Source organism: Anomaloglossus baeobatrachus, chromosome 8, assembly GCF_048569485.1.
Source record: "Anomaloglossus baeobatrachus isolate aAnoBae1 chromosome 8, aAnoBae1.hap1, whole genome shotgun sequence".
Classification (NCBI taxonomy): Eukaryota; Metazoa; Chordata; class Amphibia; order Anura; family Aromobatidae; genus Anomaloglossus; species Anomaloglossus baeobatrachus.
In genome coordinates, this window is record NC_134360.1 from 177740903 (window position 1) to 177762688 (window position 21786).

The following is a 21786-nucleotide window of genomic DNA, read 5'->3' on the forward strand; positions in this document are numbered from 1 at the left end:
TATTTGCAAGTGTCATAATTAAATATAAGCAATTAATAAATCAAATGTACCTAAACCTTCAGATGTGCACAACTACATAAGAGTAACTAAACTCTCTGGCTCATTTTTCATATTTAGCATGCACTTGGAGATGCAGATCAGTGGTGGTCCGGGTCCTCAGTTAATACAATAGACCCTTGAGAAGGGCTCAGCGGACAGGAGAGCACAGATCCTGTCTGTGATGGCACACGGATCGGATTCAATAGAAAGCATAAGCTTTGCTGCAGGCACATATTTGACAGGCACATGCATTGCCTGCAGGATGGTTGGGATCCAGAAACCACACAGAGAAGTATGGCGCTCAGTAGATTGGGGAGCGTAGCTCCTAAGCCTGCACACACCAAATTCAATAGAGAGCATAGGCCATGTAACCTTTACTTTCTATATAAAATGTACCCCGCTGTGTGCACGCTCCCTTCTGCGGAGCTGCTCCCGTCTCAGGGGTCCATTGTGCACGCAATGAGGGGAGGTGGTGGTTTGGGACCTGGATCCCCATAGATCTGCAGCCAATTGACGTGCCTGCTAAAAATGCTAAATGAGGCAGAAAGTTTACTCAAGGTGTCAAAGGAAATCAAGTTGGTAGAAAACTGGAAACCCTAAAAATGTACCAGTCTCCAATCCATGGCTCCCAATAAGTGCTGCAAGGCTAAAGCGATAAAATCATAACAGTGGTTAACAAGATGTTGGGCACTATATTATATATATATAAAAAAACACCCAAAGCAGATATGAAATGTTCCCCTCTCCGATGCTCTGTTTTATCCAATAAGTGCAAATTAGTTCTGATGCATGCAGAAGAAAGCAGTCTCTCTAGCACCACCTATTGGAGGTAGTTAGCCCTTACAGCAAATTCAAACAACCCCATCAACCGCAAGTTTTGATTTTTAAGGTTTTACGTTTATGTTTTCCTCCCCCTAAGGCTATGTGCCCACGGGACTCTGTATCGGCGGATTTTTCTGCATCAAAATCCGCAGCTTTCCCCCGGAATCCGCAACTTTTCATAGGTGCGGATTTTTTTTTTAATTCAATTGAATAGGCAAAATCTGCCCGAAAATCCACAACAATAATTGACATGCTGCAGATTTTTCCGCACGAAAATCCGCACGATTTCCGCTGCGGAAAAATCCGCAGCGTGGATACAGCATTTCACAAATGCCATAGAAATGGCTGGGGAGTAGCTGTGCTGCAGATTTCTGGAAAATCCACGGCTTTTCCGCGAGAAATCTGCGGCAAAATCGCGCATTTTCCGCAGCGTGGGCACATAGCCTTATTCCTAGCGCCAACATATTCCGTAGCGCATTACAATTCAGAGGTTCATATAAAAATACTCATAACAGTTATAGAAAATGAAGGGAATTTTGTTACTTACCGTAAATTCCTTTTCTTCTAGCTCCAATTGGGAGACCCAGACGATTGGGTGTATAGCTACTGCCTCCGGAGGCCACACAAAGTATTACACTAAAAAGTGTAAGGCCCCTCCCCTTCTGCATATACACCCCCCCGTGGGATCACGGGCTGCTTCAGTTTTAGTGCAAAAGCAAGAAGGAGGAAAGCCAATAACTGGTTAAACAAATTCAATCCGAAGGAACATCGGAGAACTGAAACCATTCAACATGAACAACATGTGTACCCGAACAACCAAAAATCCCGAAGGAACAGGGGCGGGTGCTGGGTCTCCCAATTGGAGCTAGAAGAAAAGGAATTTACGGTAAGTAACAAAATTCCCTTCTTCTTCGGCGCTCCATTGGGAGACCCAGACGATTGGGACGTCCAAAAGCAGTCCCTGGGTGGGTAAATTAATACCTCAAGTTTGGACTGTAAAAACAGCCCTTCCCTACAAGGAGGCAACCGCCGCCTGCAGGACTCTTCTACTTAGGCTGGCATCCGCCTAAGCGTAGGCATGCACCTGATAACGCTTGGTGAAGGCGTGCAGACTCGCCCAGGTAGCCGCCTGGCACACCTGCTGAGCCGTAGCCTGGTGCCGTAATGCCCAGGACGCACCCACGGCTCTGGTAGAATGGGCCTTCAGCCCTGATGGAACCGGAAGCCCAGCAGAACGGTAGGTGTGAGGTAAATCCGGAGATATGACGATAAATCATGATATTCAAGTTATGTCAGGAAGCCCTCTCCTGGTGTCACCCCCCCTTTCCTTCACACAACTCCTTCAATCAGAAAATTTACCACAGGGATAAACGGTTTGTTTAGCAGATAGGTGTCAAAGGAACTGGTCTGTGTTCCACTTACACCTCCAACAGCCATCTCCTCTGATATGGAGATTAGTGTTCTCTCAGGCCTCTAAAACAAAGAGAGAGAGGAAGAGCCCCTGGGAGCTGTGTCCGCTCATCAAAGAAAGTGGACAGTGACCTGGCAAAACCAAAAGGGAGCTAGTCACCACAGGAGAGCATACTGCTGGCTCCGTAATATCATACCCAGTTATGATATTACCGTGCGTCTCAGCCATACACCCCCTACATCGTTAGAATCGGGACTTCGAGCCGAATCTGTGCATATCCTCGGAGTGTATATGGCACCCTGGGGCGGCGAGATATAGAGAACTGCTAGTAGGAGTCCGGTAAATGAGTCGTGCTTGGACTCAAAATGCAGAGGGGACCCGGGCGGATCTGATGGCACCAGAACCGTCCCGATCGGACCTCCCAGTCCGGAGTTGCAGGTAATAGCCCCTTCTGGGATATTACTCTGACTCCATGCAGGGGGAGTGGCAGTGCTTCCCTGTGAGGTCACTAAGGTAGGAGGGGACCTGGATTTGCCCAGGTTGATAACCCTACTTCGGCCATTTTCCAGTGTTCTTTCGCCGGGGGTCACGTGTAGGAAACATCTGTGGGAAAGATCCTGGAAACCTGGTCTACAGCGCCCCCCTGTGGCCAGACGCACAAGGTAACTGCTGGAACTGTGTATGCCTGTTTGTAAACCATGCTTTGCTTGTAACTGTACTCTGACATATGTATATTCTGTAGATTCCCTATTGTATATATTGTAGTTTCTAGTGTGCTTTAGGCTGATTAAATTATATAATTAATCTTGGGCTGTTCTGTTATCTCGATCTTGAATCCCACGTTTGTGTGTTCGGCTAATAGTTACCGTGAAGCGGTTGGTGGCAGCGAGTTGTGCCAAGGATTATTGTGGGGAGGCCAGTGAGATTCGGGGAGGTTTTATATATTCCGCCCGCGGAAGTCGGGGGAATATATACCCTACTCTCACCGGGGACCCTTCAATAATCGGCATAAGTAGTATAGCGGCCTCCTTGCTTATTGTCGGGCAATTCCATAATTGGCCTGACTATAAGAGGGGCGCTAGAGAGCGCGTCACGTGCTCTGTCTGTCGGTCGGGAGGTATAAAGGAGGGGTGACCCCCACTTGTTACCCCCCGATTGTGACGTACTGGTAGCCAGCGCGGGGGATTTCTGAGTGACCCCCCCGGTGGTTCGTGACATATTGGTGGCATAGCGGTGGGATCGAGATAATAGTGTGTGTGAGTGTGAGACCCATACTCCCAGACACTAAAGACTGCCTGCAGCAGCTGTGGCTGCTGGAGTCTTCAGACCAGACCAACACTAGAGTGTCAGAGTGCAGATACTGTAAGGTGTGTGGGTGCATCAGGTGTCAGTTCTGTGTCAGTGACCAAAAGTCTGCAAGAATGGCTGATGGCACCAGGAGCAAAGCCAAAGGAATGGCCGATGCTCAGGCCAGAGACGATGAGGAGGTTGTCCACGAGCCCTCCAAGAGCCCGACGCCAGAGAACAGCTGTGCAGAGGACATTGCACAACCTGGCACTGCTGGACAAGATGAGGAGGAGCTCGCCCAAGGGTCCTCAACGAGCCAGATGCCAGTCCTCCGCTCTGAAATGGACAGTGAATCACCTGGCTCTGCAGCGTGCCGCAGATCACCACTTGCCAATCCCTCCGGCCTGAGAGGTGCAGAGGCCCTCCTTCAAGCTGCCTTGGCCAGGCTTATGGCTGGAGACCGGGATACCTACGAGATACTCAAGGCCGAGCGTGAGCGACAGGCAGCGCGTGACGCTGAGGCTGCGGAGCGGCAAGCAGTGCGTGAGGCTGCGGAGCGGCAAGCAGCACGTGAAGAGCGACAGCAACAGGCAGAGCGTGACCACCAGCTGCAGCTAGCTCAGCTCCGGCCCTCATCAGCCACACGTGACCTTCAAGACACCAAACTTCCAAAGGTCCGTGTTGAGGACTTCCCAGTGCTGGAGAAGGATGGAGACTTGGACTCTTTCCTGACTGCTTTTGAACGGACTTGCTTGCAGCACCATCTGGACAAGGACCAGTGGGCCAAATACCTGACCCCCCGTTTAAGGGGTAAGGCCCTGGAAATCCTTGGGGACTTGCCTACTGAGGCAGATCAGGGCTACGACACAATCAAGCGGGCCCTGATCCAACAGTACAACCTCACTCCGGAGTCCTACCGCAAGAAGTTCCGGACCCTGCAGAAGGGACCAAAGGACTCCTGGGCTGACAACCGGCGGGCACTTGCCCGAGCTGCCGACCACTGGACCCAAGGCCTGCAGCTTTCCACCGGACCGGAGATCCTGGACTTGGTCATCACAGAGCAACTCTTGTGGAACTGCCCTGAGGATCTCCGCCAGTTCATCCGAGACCAGAAGCCAAAGGGGTCCACGGCTACAGCTGCCCTGGCCGATGACTACACCAACAATCGGGCTCCTGAGGCCAGGAGAGCAGCCACCAGCAGCACCTGGAGAGGGGGTAAGATGAATTCTGCGACTGCCCCACCTGCCCCTAGACTGCAGGGGGTGTCCCCCTCAACTCCCCTCTCCAGGCCCGTGGCAGAGCCAAGACGGTGCCACCAGTGCAACCTACCTGGACACTTCAAGGCCATGTGCCCTCAGCGTCCCAAGGCCCCGGCTCCGTCCCCGTCCCAAGGGCCGCCCAAGGTGTATTGTGTGGGTGGGGGTGGTGGTAGGTCCCTGGACAGCTTCCAACCTGTCACCGTCGGCCGGTCTGTGACCATAGGACTGCGAGACAGCGCCTCGGAGGTGACTCTGGTGCGGCCTGAGATGGTGTCCCCCCAAGACTTGATACCTGGAAAAACCCTCGCTGTCTCCGGGATTGGAGGCATTGACCCGGCGCTGCCTGTTGCTGGCATTTATGTGGACTGGGGCGCAGGGCGAGGGGTGAGGGAGGTGGGGGTAACTGATCGGATCCCCGCAAACGTGCTACTTGGGACAGATTTGGGGCAGATAACCTCCCAGTTTGGGCCCCCCCCAAGGGCTGAACCTTCAGCCAGTACTGACGTGCCTCCGGACAATGTTAATGTGTTATCTATGAATGATGTGAGAGAGGGGGGAGTGAACTCTGATATTTCTGCTTGCATAGACACCATAGACACACACACAGCTGCAGCTGTGACAGGGGAGGGGGTCAGAGAAAGGTGTGACAATGCCTCTACAAGTAATCAGCCTGTGAGCTGGGATCTGTTGCCCTCTGCAGGGATAAGCAGAGAGCAGGGTGCTGCAGGGGGAGGACCAGTGTGTGGGGTGGGGGCTACCACAGCAAATGTGGGGTCCCCAGAGATTTCACAGCGGGGTTCTGTTGCTGCAGGAGGGGAACAGGCAGGTGAGATTGGGGCCGGTCCAGGAGTGGAAGTGCTCCCAGGTAAGATCTCTGTGCATGGTTCCCCCACAACCGGGGTGTCAGGAAGCCAGGTAGGTCTGCCTGAACCGGCGACTTGGTCAGGAACGGAGGAGGAGCAGGCACGACCCACGGTCGCAGCGGCTGTGGCCGCTGTCACCCGCAGTGGGAGTGCTGGAAGCCAAGGGGCCTCCCGGAGGTCCGATAGCTCTTCCCCTTCTGACCAAGTGGCAGCCGAGTCAGGTGGAGGCCAGGACACAGGTCCCGGGGTACTGACCGAAGATGTGACAGTCTCGTCGATTCTGGCCACATCTAGTCAGGGGTTTCAGGCAGCGTTAGAAGCTGACGACAGCCTGAAAGCTCTAAAGGTGCAGGCGGCACAGCCTCCCTCGGACTCGGACCCGGAGCGAGTGGTCTGGGACCAAGGACGGCTGTACCGGGTCACGGTCCAGCAGGGTTCACCGGAGGCGTGGCCCATGGACCGACAGTTAGTGGTACCCTATCCGTTCCGGACGGAGTTGTTGCGGATCGCACATGAGATTCCGATGGCCGGACACCTAGGGATCGCTAAGACCAAGGCCAGGTTAAACCAGCATTTCTACTGGCCAAAAATGGGGGCCGATGTGGCTGCCTACTGCCGTTCATGTGAAACCTGTCAGAGAGTGGGGAAGGCGGGGCCACACCCCAAAGCCCCACTGGTATCTCTGCCAATCATCGATGAGCCTTTCAGGAGGGTGGCTGTGGATCTGGTCGGCCCGCTGGCCGTCCCCAGTAGCTCCGGGAAACGCTTCATACTGACGGTAGTGGACTATGCCACCCGGTACCCAGAAGCAGTGGCCTTGTCGTCCATTCGGGCTGACAAGGTGGCCACCGCATTGCTGGAGATTTTCTCCCGAGTGGGTTTTCCCCAGGAAATGCTCACTGACCGGGGAACCCAATTCATGTCCCAGCTGATGGAGGCCCTCTGTAAGCAAGTCCAGGTGCGACATCTGGTGGCCAGCCCGTACCATCCACAGACTAATGGCCTGTGCGAGCGTTTCAATGGCACCTTAAAGCAGATGCTTAAGATGTTGGTCGACTCCCACGGGCGTGACTGGGAGCGGTATCTCCCACACCTGTTATTTGCTTACCGGGAGGTTCCACAGGCCTCAACAGGATTCTCACCGTTTGAGCTCCTGTACGGGCGACGTGTGCGGGGCCCCCTGGCTCTGGTGAAAGAGGCTTGGGAAGGGGATTTGGCCACCCCTGGAGTGTCGGTTATCAAGTATGTCATGCGCTTCCGGGACAAAATGCAGGCCTTGACGCAACTGGTACACGACAATATGGCTCAAGCCCAGGCCGATCAGAAGCGTTGGTACGACCAGAACGCTTGTCAGAGGACCTACCAAGTGGGTCAAAAGGTGTGGGTACTGGTCCCCGTACCACAGGACAAGCTTCAGGCAGCCTGGGAAGGCCCATACCTCGTGTACCAGCAGCTCAACCCTGTAACGTACCTGGTCACCCTGGACCCTGCCCGTGGAAGGCGGAAGCCCTTCCATGTGAACATGATGAAGGCACATCATGAGCGGGAGGCATGTGCACTCCCTGTGTGCAACCTGCCCGAGGAGGGAGAAGCGGAAACCCTCTTGGATATGCTAGCCCAGGTTAGGGCAGGCGGCTCCATTGAGGATGTGGAGGTTGGCCACCAGCTCTTGGAGGACCAACGGTCCCAGCTGTGGGCCACCCTACACCCCTTCCGGGGGTTGTTTACCAACCAGCCCGGAAGGACTGACTTGGCTGTCCATCACGTGGACACTGGGGATCATCCCCCGATCCGGCGTTCAGCATATCGGGTCTCCCTGGAGGTGCAGCAACACATGCGCCAGGAGATTGACGAGATGCTGAAGCTGGGGGTGATCCAGGCATCCAACAGCGCTTGGGCCTCGCCTGTAGTCCTCGTCCCTAAGAAGGGCCGAACCACTCGGTTCTGCGTGGACTACAGGGGGCTCAATGCTGTCACGGTCGCCGATGCGTACCCAATGCCACGCATCGATGACCTGCTCGATCAGTTGGCCGGGGCTCAGTACCTGACCATCATGGACCTGAGCCGGGGATATTGGCAGATCCCCCTGACTCGCAAGGCCAGGGAACGCTCTGCCTTTATTACCCCATTTGGACTGTACGAGTCCACGGTGATGCCATTCGGGATGAGGAATGCCCCTGCCACCTTCCAGCGGATGGTCAACACCCTGCTCAAGGGACTTGAAGGGTACGCGGCCGCGTACCTGGATGACATTGCCGTCTTCAGTCCCACCTGGGAAGATCACCTAGAGCATCTAGCACAGGTGCTCAGGCGGATCCACCAGGCAGGTTTGACCATCAAGCCGGGAAAGTGTCAGCTGGCCATGAGCGAGGTCCAGTACCTCGGTCACCGGGTAGGCGGGAGAACACTGAAGCCCGAGCCTGAGAAAGTGGAAGCCATCGCATCCTGGCCCACCCCCAGGACCAAGAAGCAGGTGATGTCCTTCTTGGGGACCGCTGGGTACTATAGGAGGTTTGTTCCATGCTATAGTAGCCTGGCAAAGCCCTTGACGGACCTCACCAAGAAGAAGCTGCCCTCTGCAGTCGATTGGACAGTGGACTGCGAGACAGCCTTCCGGGCCCTAAAGGACGCCCTGTCCAGCCCGCCCGTGCTACAGGCAGCCGACTTCACGCGGCCGTTTGTAGTACAGACCGACGCCAGTGACTTCGGCCTCGGTGCTGTGCTCAGCCAGGTGGACTCTGCGAGCCAAGAGCACCCAGTCTTGTACCTGAGCAGGAAGCTGTTACCAAGGGAAGTGGCCTACTCCACAATCGAGAAGGAATGCCTAGCCATAGTGTGGGCTCTGCAGCGTCTGCAACCCTATCTATACGGGCGCCACTTCATCGTGGAGACGGACCACAATCCCCTCAGCTGGTTACACACTGTCTCCGGGACGAATGGCAGGTTGTTGCGATGGAGCCTGGCGCTCCAGCAATACAACTTCACCATTCGACACAAAAGGGGCCGTGACCACGGTAACGCAGACGGGCTGTCCCGACAAGGAGAGGTCGCGGACGGGCGCACGGGGGAACACCGGAGTGTGCTGCCCCCTAGCGCCCTCAAAAGGGGGGAGGTGTGAGGTAAATCCGGAGATATGACGATAAATCATGATATTCAAGTTATGTCAGGAAGCCCTCTCCTGGTGTCACCCCCCCTTTCCTTCACACAACTCCTTCAATCAGAAAATTTACCACAGGGATAAACGGTTTGTTTAGCAGATAGGTGTCAAAGGAACTGGTCTGTGTTCCACTTACACCTCCAACAGCCATCTCCTCTGATATGGAGATTAGTGTTCTCTCAGGCCTCTAAAACAAAGAGAGAGAGGAAGAGCCCCTGGGAGCTGTGTCCGCTCATCAAAGAAAGTGGACAGTGACCTGGCAAAACCAAAAGGGAGCTAGTCACCACAGGAGAGCATACTGCTGGCTCCGTAATATCATACCCAGTTATGATATTACCGTGCGTCTCAGCCATACACCCCCTACATCGTTAGAATCGGGACTTCGAGCCGAATCTGTGCATATCCTCGGAGTGTATATGGCACCCTGGGGCGGCGAGATATAGAGAACTGCTAGTAGGAGTCCGGTAAATGAGTCGTGCTTGGACTCAAAATGCAGAGGGGACCCGGGCGGATCTGATGGCACCAGAACCGTCCCGATCGGACCTCCCAGTCCGGAGTTGCAGGTAATAGCCCCTTCTGGGATATTACTCTGACTCCATGCAGGGGGAGTGGCAGTGCTTCCCTGTGAGGTCACTAAGGTAGGAGGGGACCTGGATTTGCCCAGGTTGATAACCCTACTTCGGCCATTTTCCAGTGTTCTTTCGCCGGGGGTCACGTGTAGGAAACATCTGTGGGAAAGATCCTGGAAACCTGGTCTACAGCGCCCCCCTGTGGCCAGACGCACAAGGTAACTGCTGGAACTGTGTATGCCTGTTTGTAAACCATGCTTTGCTTGTAACTGTACTCTGACATATGTATATTCTGTAGATTCCCTATTGTATATATTGTAGTTTCTAGTGTGCTTTAGGCTGATTAAATTATATAATTAATCTTGGGCTGTTCTGTTATCTCGATCTTGAATCCCACGTCTGTGTGTTCGGCTAATAGTTACCGTGAAGCGGTTGGTGGCAGCGAGTTGTGCCAAGGATTATTGTGGGGAGGCCAGTGAGATTCGGGGAGGTTTTATATATTCCGCCCGCGGAGGTCGGGGGAATATATACCCTACTCTCACCGGGGACCCTTCAATAATCGGCATAAGTAGTATAGCGGCCTCCTTGCTTATTGTCGGGCAATTCCATAATTGGCCTGACTATAAGAGGGGCGCTAGAGAGCGCGTCACGTGCTCTGTCTGTCGGTCGGGAGGTATAAAGGAGGGGTGACCCCCACTTGTTACCCCCCGATTGTGACGTACTGGTAGCCAGCGCGGGGGATTTCTGAGTGACCCCCCCGGTGGTTCGTGACAGTAGGCTTCAAGGATTGGTTCCTTGATCCATCGAGCCAGGGTGGATTTGGAAGCCTGCGACCCCTTGCGCTGACCAGTGACAAGGACAAAGAGTGCATCCGATCGGCGCAGGGGCGTTGTGCGGGAAATGTAGGTTCTGAGTGCTCTTCACCAGATCCAACAATGCAAATCCATTTCATATCGATGAAATGGATAAGAACAAAAGGAAGGTAAGGAGATATCCTGATTGTGATGAAAAGGGGATACCACCTTAGGGAGAAACTCCGGAATCGGGCGCAGCACTACCTTGCCTTGGTGAAGCACCAGGAAGGGAGCTTTGGATGACCGCGCTGCTAGCTCGGACACTCTCCGAAGAGACGTGACCGCTACCAGAAAGGCCACTTTCTGTGAAAGTGGAGAAAGTGAAACATCCCTCAGAGGCCCGCAGGGCGGCTTCTGGAGAGCAATTAGTACCCTGTTCAGATCCCATGGGTCTAACGGCCTCAGTACGGAGGGACAATGTGACAAACCCCCTGCAGGAACGTGCGTACCTGAGGAAGTCGTGCTAGGCGCTTCTGAAAGAATACAGACAGCGCTGGAACTTGTCCTTTAAGGGAGCCGAGCAACAAACCTGTTTCCCAACCCGATTGCAGGAAGGAAAGAAAAGTAGGCAATGCAAATGGCCAGGGAGACACTCCCTAAGCAGAGCCCTAAGGTAAGAATATCTTCCACGTACAGTGGTAGATCTTGGCAGACGTCGGCTTCCTAGCCCGTCACATGGTGGCAATGACGTCATGAGATAATCCTGAAGACGCTAGGAACCAGGACTCAATGGCCACCCAGTCAGGTTCAGGGCCGTAGGATTCAGATAGAAAACGGCCCTTGGGACAGTAAGTTTGGCCGGTCTGGTAGTGCCCACGGCTGGCCGACTGTGAGATGCCACAGATCCGGGTACCACGACCTCCTCTGCCAGTCTGGGGCGACGAGGATGGCGCGGCGGCAATCGGAGCTGATCTTGCGTAGCACTCTGGGCAACAGTGCCAGAGGGGGAAACACATAGGGTCGCTGGAACTGCGACCCATCCTGAACTAAGGCGCCTGCCGCCAGAGCTCGTTGATGGTAAGACCACACCATGAAACTCGTGACCTTGGTGTTGTGCCTAGACGCCATTAGGTCGACGTCCGGCCTCCCCCGAAGGCCCCAGATTTCCTGAAACCCGTCCGGGTGCAGAGACCATTCCCCTGCGTCCATACCCTGACGACTGAGGAAGTCTGCTTCCCAGTTTTCTACGCCCGGGATGTGAACTGCGGATATGGTGGATGCTCTGTCTTCCACCCACATCAGAGTCCGCCGGACTTCTTGGGAGGCTTGCCGACTGCGTATTCTGGTTGATGTATGCTACCGCTGTGGAGTTGTCCGACTGAACTCGGATCTGTTTGCATTCCAGCCGCTGCTGGAAGGCTTGCAGGGCAAGATACACTGCTTAGATTTCCAGAACATTGATCTGAAGGGTGGACTCCTGCTGAGTCCACGTACCCTGAGCCCTGTGGTGTAGAAAGACTATTCTCCACCCTGACAGACTCACGTCTGTCGTGACCACCGTCCAGGATGGGGGTAGGAAGGACCTTCCTTTTGACAATGAGGTGGGAAGAAGTCACCACTGAAGAGAGTCCTTGACCGTCTGAGAAAGGGAGACGTTACTGTCTAGGGACGTCGACTTCCCATCGCTTTGGCGGAGAATGTCCCATTGAAGTGGACGCAGATGAAACTGCGCGAAAGGGACTGCCTCCATTGCTGCTACCATCTTCGCTAGGAAGTGCATGAGGCGTCTTAAGGGGTGTGACTGGCCTTGAAGGAGAGACTGCACCCCCGTCTGTAGTGAACGCTGTTTGTCCAGCGGAAGCTTCACTATCGCTGAGAGAGTATAGAACTCTATGCCAAGATATGTCAGTGATTGGGTCGGTGTCAGATTTAACTTTGAAAAGTTGATGATCCACCCGAAACTCTGGAGAGTCTCCAGCGCAACGTTCAGGCTGCGTTGGCATGCCTCTTGAGAGGGTGCGTTGACAAGTAGATCGTCCAAGTAAGGGATCACAGAGTGACCCTGAGAGTGCAGGACTGCTACCACTGCAGCCATGACCTTGGTGAAAACCCGTGGGGCTGTCGCCAAACCTAAGGGCAGGTCTACGAACTGAAGATGCTCGTTTTCTATAACGAATCGCAGCAAACGCTGGTGCTCTGGAGCAATCGGCACGTGGAGATAAGCATCCTGATGTCTCTTGATGCTAGGAAATCTCCTTGAGACCTTGAGGCAATGACGGAGCGGAGGGATTCCATCCGGAACCGCCTGGTTTACACTGCTTTTTGAGCAGTTTTAGGTCTAGAACGGAACGGAAGAGCCGTCCTTTTTTGGCACCACAACCAGATTGGAGTAAAAACCGTGATCTTGTTCCTGAAGAGGAACAGGGATTATCACTCCTTCTGCCTGCAGAAGAGCATCGGCTCGGTCGAGAGGTGGGGAAGTTCTGAAGAATCTAGCCGGAGGACGAGAACAAAACTCTATCCTGTACACGTGAGACAAAATGTGTCTCACCCACCGGTCTTTGACCTGTGGCAGCTAAATGCCGCCAAAGCGGGAGAGTCTGCCACCGACCGCGGATGCGGAGAGAGAGAGAGAGGGCTGAAAGTCATGAGGAAACCGCCTTGGTAGCGGTTCCTCCGGCTGCCTTCTTTGGTCGTGATTGAGCCCGCCAGGAGTCTGAGCCCCTCTGAGGCTTTTGAGTCCTTTTGGACTAGGAAAATTGGGACCAGCCCGAGCCTGGAAAGGACCGAAACGTCGACTGTCCTTCCTTGGGTTTTGTTTGATCTGGGCTGGTGTAAGGAAGAATCCTTACCCTTGGCCTGTTTAATGATTTCATCCAATCGCTCAGCCAACAGTCTGTCACCAGATAATGGCAAACTGGTTAAGCCCTTTTTGGAAGCAGGAGCTGCCTTCCATTCCCTTAACCCCAAGGGTCTGCGCAAAACCACGGAGTTGGCGTATGCCACCGGCGTACGGCTCGTAGAGTCCAGGACAGCATGAATAGCGTAAGTCGCAATGCATGCGAGGTTAAGGACGCCACCTGCGGCACAGATGTACGTGTGACAGTGTCTATCTGCGCAAGACCAGCTGAAATAGCTTGGAGTGCCCATACGGCTGCGAATGCCGGAGCAAACGACACGTCGATAGCTTCACAGACAGATTTCAACCAGAGGTCCATCTGTCTGTCAATGGCATCTTTAAGTGAAGTCCCATCTTCCACTGCAACTATGGAGGATGGCGCGGCGGAGAAAAGCTTGTCTGGATAAGCGTAGCGTTTCTGGACTGCTCCTCTGAGTCAGAGAGGCCCAAAAAGTACTGAATTTACGCTTGGGATACCTGAAATGGAATTTCTCCTGCTGAAGCTGCCTCCTCCACTGGAGGGGCTGAGGGAGAAATATCCACCAGTGTATTGATGGGCGCTATGAGATCATTCACCATGGCGTCCCATTAGGAGCATCCAGAATGAAAGCGGTCTCAGGATCAGAAACCTGACCAGCTACCTCAACATACAGAGAATCCTCTCGCTGAGACCCTGACCAGTGTGTGAAGTCGAGGGTCTCTCCCAGCGAGCTCGCTTAGGCTGTCTGGGACTGTCGTCCGTGTCAGAGCCTTCAGTCTGGGATGTATGGGACCCCCTTGGAGCACGGATTAGTTCCAACTGAGGGAGACCGGGGAGCCTTGATTCAACAATGCCCTTGGTCTGAGTCACCGCCTTGGACTGCAAAGTTGCTAGAATTTTGTTCATAGTCCAAGACATTTTATCAGCAAAAAAACTGCAAACTCTGTCCTCTGGACAGTTTCACAGGTGGCCCTCTCTGGGCCACCACTAGCAGAGACTCTACCCATTAGGGGTTAGTGGAACCTGCCGGTAAAACAGCCTCACGTGCGGTACAGACAGCATAGAAAACCTGTGCCTTGGCCCCCTTGCTCTATGCTGACGACATGCTGTTGTCTCCTCAGAGCTATCTAGGGGTATACCGCCAAGAAGCGACCGTACAGCCACAAGTCTCAGCCGCGCCGCAGCCTCCAGCGCGGCAGTTTCCCACAGATAAACTCACTCAGCTAAGCTGCAGTGAGTATAGGCCAAGCGCGCAGCGCTGTTGTCCTCGGCGCACTAACACGCCCAGCAATGCTGGCGTGTGTCTGTGTATGGTCTTGCAAATATCAGTACAAGGATAAAGTACACAAAAAAACACTGTGGCAATAGTGGGGTCAGCACCAAGGTGCTGCTTACCGCCCGCATAAGCGGGTAAGTGGTCGCCAGAATCCCTTTGCTGGGTCTCCCAGAGCCTGTGTCCGTTCTCCAGCTTAGATTGCCTGCAGGAATGGCTGCCGGCGTCCTGTGAAGAGGGGCGGGCCGTGGGCGTGCCCCAGACAAGAGCGGGAAACTGGCGTCCCCCTGTGCCCAGTGAGAGGGCTGGAGTATGTAAATAAGACTCCAGCCCTCGGCGCTGATCATTGTACAGCGTCTCGCCCCTTCCCTGACTGGCAGGGTTGGGGGCGGGAACGAAACGTAACTAGGCCGCAAAAGCCGGGGACTAGATTTATAAGCGCTGCCGTCGTAAAAGCGCGGCAGCGCGAAAGTCCCCGGCGCACCACAAGTCTCAGCCGCGCCGCAGCTCCAGCAGCGGCTGGCGCGGTAGTTCCCGACACATAAACTCACTCAGCTAAGCTGCAGTGAGTAAAGCCCAAGCGCGCAGCGCTACTGTCCCCGGCGCACTAACACACCCAGCAACGCTGGAGTGTGTCTGTGCATAGCCTGTACGGGGACACGGAGTACCTTAACGTTGCAGGGCCTGTCCCTGACGATACTCCGCTCCATTCCAGCAGGATCTCCGGGTCTGTGGATGGAGCCCGGCCTCAGAGCCTGGAGGCCGGTAAGATCCCACTTCACCAGAGCCCTTCAGGGGGATGGGGAAGGAAAACAGCATGTGGGCTCCAGCCTCCGTACCCGCAATGGGTACCTCAACCTTAACAAACACCCGACAAAAGTGGGGTGAGAAGGGAGCATGCTGGGGGCCCTAGTATGGGCCCTCTTTTCTTCCATCCGACATAGTCAGCAGCTGCTGCTGACTAAAACAGTGGAGCTATGCGTGCGTGTCTGACCTCCTTCGCACAAAGCATAAAACTGAAGCAGCCCGTGATCCCACGGGGGGTGTATAGGCAGAAGGGGAGGGGCCTTACACTTTTTAGTGTAATACTTTGTGTGGCCTCCGGAGGCAGTAGCTATACACCCAATCGTCTGGGTCTCCCAATGGAGCGCCGAAGAAACAATAATTAAAGCAAAAATAAAGACAAACCTGCTCATAAGAGCTTACAATCTACAAAGGGGTGACAGGGTACATGTGCTTATTTACAAGGACGGTCCAGCTATCTTGAAGAAGAAGGGAATTTTGTTTACTTACCGTAAATTCCTTTTCTTTTAGCTCCTATTGGGAGACCCAGACAATTGGGTGTATAGCTTCTGCCTCCGGAGGCCACACAAAGTATTACACTTTAAAAAGTGTAACCCCTCCCCTCTGCCTATACACCCTCCCGTGGATCACGGGCTCCTCAGTTTTGGTGCAAAAGCAGGAAGGAGAAAACTTATAAATTGGTCTAGGGTAAATTCAATCCGAAGGATGTTCGGAGAACTGAACCATGAACCAAAAGAACAATTCAACATGAACAACATGTGTACACAAAAGAACAACCAGCCCGAAGGGTACAGGGGCGGGTGCTGGGTCTCCCAATAGGAGCTAGAAGAAAAGGAATTTACGGTAAGTAAACAAAATTCCCTTCTTCTTTGTCGCTCCATTGGGAGACCCAGACAATTGGGACGTCCAAGAGCAGTCCCTGGGTGGGTAAAAGAATACCTCAATAAACAAGAGCCGAAAAAACGGCCCCCTCTTACAGGTGGGCAACCGCCGCCTGAAGGACTCGCCTACCTAGACTGGCGTCTGCCGAAGCATAGGTATGCACTTGATAGTGTTTCGTGAAAGTGTGCAGACTAGACCACGTAGCTGCCTGACACACCTGCTGAGCCGTAGCCCGGTGCCGCAATGCCCAGGACGCACCCACGGCTCTGGTAGAATGGGCTTTCAGCCCTGAAGGAAGCGGAAGCCCAGAAGAACGGTAGGCTTCGAGAATCGGTTCCTTGATGCACCGAGCCAAGGTTGACTTGGAAGCCTGCGAACCCTTACGCTGGCCAGCGACAAGGACAAAGAGCGCATCTGAACGACGCAGGGGCGCCGTGCGAGACACATAGAGCCGGAGAGCTCTCACCAGATCTAACGAGTGCAAATCCTTTTCACATTGGTGAATTGGATTAGGGCAAATGAAGGCAAGGAGATATCCTGATTGAGATGAAAAGGGGATACCACCTTAGGGAGAAATTCCGGGACCGGACGCAGAACCACCTTATCCTGGTGAAACACCAGGAAGGGGGCTTTGCATGACAGCGCTGCAAGCTCAGACCAGACACTCTCCGGAGTGATGTGACTGCCACTAGAAAGGCCACCTTCTGCGAAAGACGTGATAGAGAGACATCCCGCAGCGGCTCGAAAGGTGGTTTCTGAAGAGCCGTTAGCACCCTGTTAAGATCCCAGGGTTCCAGCGGAAGCTTGTAAGGTGGGACTGTCACAAACCACCGGGGGGGTCACTCAGAAATCCCCCGCGCTGGCTACCAGTACGTCACAATCGGGGGGTAACAAGTGGGGGTCACCCCTCCTTTATACCTCCCGACCGACAGACAGAGCACGTGACGCGCTCTCTAGCGCCCCTCTTATAGTCAGGCCAATTATGGAATTGCCCGACCATAAGCAAGGAGGCCGCTATACTACTTATGCCGATTATTGAAGGGTCCCCGGTGAGAGTAAGGTATATATTCCCCCGACCTCCGCGGGCGGAATATATAATATCTTCCCGAATCTCACTGGCCTCCCCACAATAATCCTTGGCACAATTCGCTGCCACCAACCGATTTACGGTAACTATTAGCCGAACACACAGACGTGGGATTCAAGATCGAGATAACAGAACAGCCCAAGATTAATTATATAATTTAATCAGCCTAAAGCACACTAGAACTACAATATATACAATAGGGAATCTACAGAATATACATATGTCAGAGTACAGTTACAATCAAAGCATGGGTTACAAACAGGCATACACAGTTCCAGCAGTTACCTTGTTGCGTCTGGCCACAGGGGGGCGCTGTACCCAGGTTTCTAGGATCCTTCCCACAGATGTTTCCTACACGTGCCCCCAGCGAAAAGAACCCTGGAAAATGGCCGAAGTAGGGTTATCAACCTGGGCAGATCCAGGTCCCCTCCTACCTTAGTGACCTCACAGGGAGCACTGCTCCACCCCTGGCTTGAGTTATGGACAATATCCCAACATGGAATATGGGCCATAACTTTGCCTGGGAGCGTCGTAGGCGGACGCCAATGCTCTCATTGTGACAGTTATGAATTTAGCTACAGAACGAGGGGACTCATGACCTGTCTGCCAGTTCCCCATTGGCTGATATCACGCCTGGGGCATTTCCCAATGTCCTGCTCCCATAGAAAGGGTGTGCCGGCATCGTCTGCATGCGGAGACACCATTTTTATGGTTGCCATATTTATCGGAAATATGGCTTGCGAGATATGAACCATTTTTTACTGGAGTCGTTCTGTCTGGCTATTTCCATAGCCTTGCTAACTAGCTAGCAGCCCTACTACAGGGTGACGGCAGGGAGTCATCCTGTGTCCATTGTTCCCACACCACCTAATTTCCATATCACAGGACATGGCCATGGAGGTGTAAGTGGAACACTGAGAACAAGAAGGGAGGGGGCACTGCCAGGGAGTGATGAGGGATTATGACTGGAGTCATAATCCATCTTCATATCCCGGGATTTGCCTCACACCTCCCCCCTTTTGAGGGCGCTAGGGGGCAGCACACTCCGGTGTTCCCCCGTGCGCCCGTCCGCGACCTCTCCTTGTCGGGACAGCCCGTCTGCGTTACCGTGGTCACGGCCCCTTTTGTGGCGAATGGTGAAGTTGTATTGCTGGAGCGCAAGGCTCCATCGCAACAATCGCCCATTCGTCCCAGAGACGGTGTGCAACCAGCTGAGGGGATTGTGGTCCGTCTCCACGATGAAGTGGCGCCCGTATAGATAGGGTTGCAGACGCTGCAGGGCCCACACTATGGCCAGGCACTCCTTCTCCATCGTGGAATAGGCCACTTCCCGTGGTAACAGCTTCCTGCTCAGGTACAAGACTGGGTGCTCTTGGCTCGCAGAGTCCACCTGGCTGAGCACCGCACCGAGGCCGAAGTCACTGGCGTCGGTCTGTACTACAAACGGCCGCGTGAAGTCGGCTGCCTGTAGCACGGGCGGGCTGGACAGGGCGTCCTTTAGGGCCCGGAAGGCTGTCTCGCAGTCCATTGTCCAATCGACTGCAGAGGGCAGCTTCTTCTTGGTGAGGTCCGTCAAGGGCTTTGCCAGGCTACTATAGCATGGAACAAACCTCCTATAGTACCCAGCGGTCCCCAAGAAGGACATCACCTGCTTCTTGGTCCTGGGGGTGGGCCAGGATGCGATGGCCTCCACTTTCTCAGGCTCGGGCTTCAGTGTTCTCCCGCCTACCCGGTGACCGAGGTACTGGACCTCGCTCATGGCCAGCTGACACTTTCCCGGCTTGATGGTCAAACCTGCCCGGTGGATCCGCCTGAGCACCTGTGCTAGATGCTCTAGGTGGTCCTCCCAGGTGGGACTGAAGACGGCAATGTCATCCAGGTACGCGGCCGCGTACCCTTCAAGTCCCTTGAGCAGGGTGTTGACCATCCGCTGGAAAGTGGCAGGGGCATTCCTCATCCCGAATGGCATCACCGTGGACTCGTACAGTCCAAATGGGGTAATAAAGGCAGAGCGTTCCCTGGCCTTGCGAGTCAGGGGGATCTGCCAATATCCCCGGCTCAGATCCATGATGGTCAGGTACTGAGCCCCGGCCAACTGATCGAGCAGGTCATCGATGCGTGGCATTGGGTACGCATCGGCGACCGTGACCGCATTGAGCCCCCTGTAGTCCACGCAGAACCGAGTGGTTCGGTCCTTCTTAGGGACGAGGACTACAGGCGAGGCCCAAGCGCTGTTGGATGCCTGGATCACCCCCAGCTTCAGCATCTCGTCAATCTCCTGGCGCATGTGTTGCTGCACCTCCAGGGAGACCCGATATGCTGAACGCCGGATCGGGGGATGATCCCCAGTGTCCACGTGATGGACAGCCAAGTCAGTCCTTCCGGGCTGGTTGGTAAACAACCCCCGGAAGGGGAGGAGGGTGGCCCACAGCTGGGACCGTTGGTCCTCCAAGAGCTGGTGGCCAACCTCCGCATCCTCAATGGATCCGCCTGCCCTAACCTGGGCTAGCATATCCAAGAGGGTTTCCGCTTCTCCCTCCTCGGGCAGGTTGCACACGGGGAGCGCACATGCCTCCCGCTCATGATGTGCCTTCATCATGTTCACATGGAAGGGCTTCCGCCTTCCACGGGCAGGGTCCAGGGTGACCAGGTACGTTACAGGGTTGAGCTGCTGGTACACGAGGTATGGGCCTTCCCAGGCTGCCTGAAGCTTGTCCTGTGGTACGGGGACCAGTACCCACACCTTTTGACCCACTTGGTAGGTCCTCTCACAAGCGTTCTGGTCGTACCAACGCTTCTGATCGGCCTGGGCTTGAGCCATATTGTCGTGTACCAGTTGCGTCAAGGCCTGCATTTTGTCCCGGAAGCGCATGACATACTCGATAACCGACACTCCAGGGGTGGCCAAATCCCCTTCCCAAGCCTCTTTCACCAGAGCCAGGGGGCCCCGCACACGTCGCCCGTACAGGAGCTCAAACGGTGAGAATCCTGTTGAGGCCTGTGGAACCTCCCGGTAAGCAAATAGCAGGTGTGGGAGATACCGCTCCCAGTCACGCCCATGGGAGTCGACCAACATCTTAAGCATCTGCTTTAAGGTGCCATTAAACCGCTCGCACAGGCCATTAGTCTGTGGATGGTACGGGCTGGCCACCAGATGTCGCACCTGGACTTGCTTACAGAGGGCCTCCATCAGCTGGGACATGAATTGGGTCCCCCGGTCAGTGAGCATTTCCTGGGGAAAACCCACTCGGGAGAAAATCTCCAGCAATGCGGTGGCCACCTTGTCAGCCCGAATGGACGACAAGGCCACTGCTTCTGGGTACCGGGTGGCATAGTCCACTACCGTCAGTATGAAGCGTTTCCCGGAGCTGCTGGGGATGGCCAGCGGGCCGACCAGATCCACAGCCACCCTCCTGAAAGGCTCATCGATGATTGGCAGAGATACTAGTGGGGCTTTGGGGTGTGGCCCCGCCTTCCCCACTCTCTGACAGGTTTCACACGAACGGCAGTAGGCAGCCACATCGGCCCCCATTTTTGGCCAGTAGAAATGCTGGTTTAACCTGGCCTTGGTCTTAGCGATCCCTAGGTGTCCGGCCATCGGAATCTCATGTGCGATCCGCAACAACTCCGTCCGGAACGGATAGGGTACCACCAACTGTCGGTCCCTGGGCCACGCCTCCGGTGAACCCTGCTGGACCGTGGCCCGGTACAGCCGTCCTTGGTCCCAGACCACTCGCTCCGGGTCCGAGTCCGAGGGAGGCTGTGCCGCCTGCTCCTTAAGAGCTTTCAGGCTGTCGTCAGCTTCTAACGCTGCCTGAAACCCCTGACTAGATGTGGCCAGAATCGACGAGACTGTCACATCTTCAGTCAGTACCCCGGGACCTGTGTCCTGGCCTCCACCTGACTCGGCTGCCACTTGGTCAGAAGGGGAAGAGCTATCGGACCTCCGGGAGGCCCCTTGGCTTCCAGCACTCCCACTGCGGGTGACAGCGGCCACAGCCGCTGCGACCGTGGGTCGTGCCTGCTCCTCCTCCGTTCCTGACCAAGTCGCCGGTTCAGGCAGACCAACCTGGCTTCCTGACACCGCGGTTGTGGGGGAACCATGCACCGAGATCTTACCTGGGAGCACTTCCGCTCCTGGACCGGCCCCAATCTCACCTGCCTGTTCCCCTCCTGCAGCAACAGAACCCCGCTGTGAAATCTCTGGGGACCCCACATTGGCTGTGGTAGCCCCCACCCCACACACTGGTCCTCCCCCTGCAGCACCCTGCTCTCTGCTTATCCCTGCAGAGGGCAACAGATCCCAGCTCACTGGCTGGTTACTTGTAGAGGCATTGTCACACCTTTCTCTGACCCCCTCCCCTGTCACAGCTGCAGCTGAGTGTGTGTCTATGGTGTCTATGCAAGCAGAAATATCAGAGTTCACTCCCTCCTCCCTTACATCATTCATAGATAACACATTAACATTGTCCGGAGGCACGTCAGTACTGGCTGAAGGTTCAGCCCTTGGTTGGGGCCCAAACTGGGAGGTTATCTGCCCCAAATCTGTCCCAAGTAGCACGTTTGCAGGGATCCGATCAGTTACCCCCACCTCCCTCACCCCTCGCCCTGCGCCCCAGTCCACATAAATGTCAGCAACAGGCAGCGCCGGGTCAGTGCC

At 54.8% G+C, this 21786-nt stretch overlaps 1 protein-coding gene across 4 annotated transcripts in view; it reads right to left on the reverse strand.

The window, feature by feature from the left end:
• Positions 1-21786, reverse strand: part of PRRC2C (proline rich coiled-coil 2C) — a 344519-nt gene that overhangs the window by 122002 nt on the left and 200731 nt on the right. The window lies entirely within an intron of this gene.